Source organism: Hordeum vulgare, chromosome 5H (genome assembly GCF_904849725.1).
Source record: "Hordeum vulgare subsp. vulgare chromosome 5H, MorexV3_pseudomolecules_assembly, whole genome shotgun sequence".
Taxonomy (NCBI): Eukaryota; Viridiplantae; Streptophyta; class Magnoliopsida; order Poales; family Poaceae; genus Hordeum; species Hordeum vulgare.
Window position 1 is genome coordinate 188205248 of NC_058522.1, and position 4691 is coordinate 188209938.

The window sequence follows — 4691 nt, forward strand, 5'->3', positions numbered from 1 at the left end:
GGCTAGGGTTAGGATGGCACGGGAACCGAGGCACAGAAGAGGGGTTGTCTAAAATAATGACATGGGGGCCTATATATAGACAAACGGGGGGGCTAGGTTACCCGAAATCGCGTTCCGGATCCAACCGCGGGGTTGGATTCGAACGGTTCCGCACGCGGGAACGGGTATGCGTCCGTGTAGAGGGGATATTCGGAGACGAGAGGGAGAACGGGCGGCGCGGCAACGATTTTGAAAACACCGACAGACATCCGACGGTAGACCGAATACGGTGCCGCTACGGTCGACCGTTCGGGTACCAGACAGACTCCGATCGCAACGAAATTCGACAGGCAGTCTAAGTAAAACAAATTACGATCGCATGCCAAGTTTCACCCCCGATCAGAGAAAGTTTTAAACGCACTTTAAATACAGGGTTTCGACGATGCCGTGGGCGCGTGCGAGTGCGGTCGGACTCGGAACGACCAACGACGATAACTGGCAACTACCAACGGATGCAACTTTTGAAAACTGGCGGCAACGAAGATGCCGATGCAATGTAGATGATGCGCATGATGCGATGATGATGCGACAAAAGAATATAGACACACGATGAAAACGGAAAGAAGGGGGAATCTTCTGGAATGTCGGCATCGGGCTGTCACAACTCTCCTACACTACAAGAGGATCTCGCCCCGAGATCCAAGAATGAAAGGGGGAGAGGATGAGAAAGCAAGAGGTAAAACTTAGTCGCTTCTTTGACAAATGAGTGAAACCAACGATCCTTGAAGGTAGCAAAGAGATGAGGAATGATATGAGAAGGAAGCAAGAATTCACGGAAAATTTCGGCAGCACTTCGGTAGGAAAATGGGACAAAAAATTCGACAAGGTGGAAGAATTAGACAACATTCATAACAAACAACTAAATAGAACAAGGGAACGTCATGATCTTGACAGAACAAGAAGCTAGACCCAAAAGAGCAACATCACAATGCCTCCGGAACAATAGAATATGAACTAGCTCATACGGAAGAAGAGAACAAAGAAAAGAATGACAACTATCATCACAATAGAATTGAAGAGCCTCCGGACAAAGAATTGACTTAGTAGTTGGAAAACCAACAATGAAAAGAACAAGATAGTAGTGGGCTTGTGAAAATCATCTCAACAAATATGAGGTGACAACCAACCACTAAAAGAAACAAGGATTGATTGGGAGAAACAAGATATGAACAATTCTTACACCAAGAGTGTACATTGAGAACTAGGATTAATGACAAACACCATGATATCATAATCCATAGGAAAAGCTTTAGGTGAAATGCAAACCAAGATAGTTTAATGAATAAATCATGGGTTGAAATATCTCATGACCATAGAATTGGTGGGTTTAATTATCTCATTCTTGAAAGGAAATCTCTTCGAGGCTCCTACACTAACAAGAATGCTATAATACCACCTCAAAGGCTAAAGGAAGAACAATTGGACATATAAATGCAAGAGAAAAGATACTTGAGGTTCTCCAACAAGAATCTTGAAGAAGACTTGAGAATGAATTGAAACCTTGATGAACCACCATAAAGGACCTCCGTATACAAATGAACGATGCAAAGATAACAAGGTAGAAAAGAATAAGATTATGACCTTGCCAGGATTTAGAAGAAGCCTCACAAAGAGATACTTAAAAGAACTTGAAACTCCGGAAAAGAAAAGATAAGCACACTTGAGAAAAAGGAATTGATATCGTGAGCCGCTCCGGAAGAAGAATTTAGATTACTATGAACAAGAATAAGAATTATGTATGCTTATCCTTCATCAAATTTAATTGATGACAAGCAACGGATTAAGCATGCAACTTATTCTACTAGAAATGAATCTTGAAGAGGCACAAAGAGATAAGCACCACTTGAGGCATAATTGAAGGAAGCACCGGTAAGAATTCCAATTAATGGAAATACTAAGAATTAATGGAGATACATGAGAATGAAGAGATCATGATCCACCTGAGAGAAAACTAGAACAAGACACCAGAATAATTGAGAGACGAACGAAGAGACAACAATGGAGAAGAATTGGAGAACGAAAGCTGAAAGCTGAGAACGAAGAAGTCTTCTAAAATGATGGCCTTCGGAGGATCGAGAAATAAAAACAACTCAGAAATGCATCGGATAACAAGAAATGAATCACTCATGATTGGAACAAATAAGATGATGGCACAAAGCTGAAATGATGAATCTTCAAAAGAACGAACCAAGATTTGAGAGAAACACTCCTTCGAATTGGAAGCTGAGAATGATGACGAGAACAACACCACCAAGAATTAATGAGACACTCCGGGATAAAGAATATGCAAGGTTGAGCCAAATGAGAATTAATTCAACTAGATCTTGAAGAAGTAATATGACTGATGGAATTCATACTTACGTCATAGTTGAAATAATTAGAGATCTCCGAGAAAAGATTAAAGAGCCAGGAAAGATCCTGGGAACGAACCTGTGGGTTATGGGCCCACTCAAAGAAACCACCGTTAGAAAAGATTGATATAGCACCAGTAAAAAGAAAAACTAGATGAGGTTAGCACCTCGAAATAACTGAAGGATTGAAAACCAGAAACTACTGAAATATCTTCAACGCTCCGGATGAAAAGAGAGGAATGAAAAACAAGATAGACTCATAAGAATTTAACATAGGAAAGAATTACAAGGATGAAAAGGATGTGATGAATCACGGACAACTGAATTAAAATCACCGGAAAAGATGACAAGAATGAATAAAGATGAACATGAAGCTCCTGAGAATGTTCACCATGAATCACCGGTTACGAAAGGAAGAAGAGATAGCGGAAGCAACAATGAAATGAAATGCACTTGGATGACATCCAATCACTGAAGAAAAGGGTGGGAGGGCGGGGAAAAACAAAGACGACTTGGGACAGATGAGATGAACTCCGTATGAAATGAGAGAACGATCTGCAACAACTGGAGAAGATTGAATTCAGTTGCAGAGAAGCACACCGGTTGGAAAAGAATTAACATGACGACTCCGGTTGACAAAATTGATGAGACAATTGATTGAGCAAAAGGATTAGCACTCTCACATAAAAATATGAGAACACCTCTTAGGAAAAATCTGAAATCACCATTTGACATCGAAGCAACACGAATTACCATATTCAGCAAAACAAAGGGATGAGGCTTATGAAACAAGCCAGAACAAACTCATGAGAGAGATTTCATCCGATATTTTCGTGGTCAGAATCCACTAGATGTCGAACCCCAACCTAACATCATGCATTTGTTGGAAGAATGTCCTATAAGTAACTACTTGAATTCCCACCTAAGAATTCCCGAAATATCTGGTCATGCAATCTGGTACACGGATACAAGGAGTAATAATCACACAACTCCTATACTAACCCATCACCTGTATCACATCCGTCAACACACAACCAGAATCTCGGACCTTCATCTACAACAGATCCTCGTGATCACAACGATACAAAGTATGGCAATACTCCCGAACAATCTGCACCAGTACTGGGGACATCGGGGTTATCTCGCCACTACTAGTATTGAAGCAATTACGAACATCCTTCGTTCTGAGATACTAAGAAATCTGAATGATATAGATGTGCTCAAGAATCCCCTGGAGCTCAACTCCCCTGAAACTCAAAGCAGATAGGAGGCACCAAGACAGAACTCCGTCACATCGGCATCATATAGATCCCAAGAATATTCGCGTGACCCTAAAAAAATTTTGAGTGAGAAGAGGAATAGAATTAAATTATTACGTCAAGATTCCTTACCAGAGCATAGAAGAGGAGAAAAAAGAATCCCACTCTCCGATATATAACTAGACTCAAAGCAGTTTTTCACTAGACTCGACTCGACCAAGTTCGATCAATCCAGGGGGCTCCTAGGTCGGTACTGCTCTGATACCAGCTTAACACGCCCAAGATGCGACCCTATCCTCAATTTGGCACGAAGGCCTCGTCAGGGATAGAAGCGCATCTTGTCGTGTCGCAAGAATGGATATCGTTACAAGTACATGTACTGAAAAGAAGAGATATATATACAAAGTTGGCTTACACTCGCCACAAGCTACATCACAGTCGCATCAGTACATTACATAATCATCAAGAGTAAGAGCAGGGTCCGACTACGGACGAAAACAAACGACAAAAGAAGAACGACGTCCATCCTTGCTATCCCAGGCTGCCGGCCTGGAACCCATCCTAGATCGATGAAGAAGAAGAAGAAGAAGCAACTCCAAATGAACAATCAACGCGCTCGCGTCAAGTAACCTTTACCTGTACCTGCAACTGGTGTTGTAGTAATCTGTGAGCCACAAGGGACTCAGCAATCTCATTTCCAAAGGTATCAAGACTAGCAAAGCTTAATGGGTGAGGTATGGTTAAGTGGTGAGGTTACAGCGGCGCCTAAGCATATACATGGTGGCTAACTTACGAGTACAAGAAATAAGAGGGAAGATCTATGCATAACGGACGTGGATACTGATGATCAAATGAATGATCCTGAACACCTACCTACGTCAGACATAACCCCACCGTGTCCTCAATCGGAGAAGGAACTCACGAAAGAGACAGTCACGGTTACGCACACGGTTGGCATATTTTAATTAAGTTAACTTCAAGTTTTCTAGAACTAGTGTTAAACAAAGTTTCCAATTTGCCACATAACCGCGGGCACGGCTTT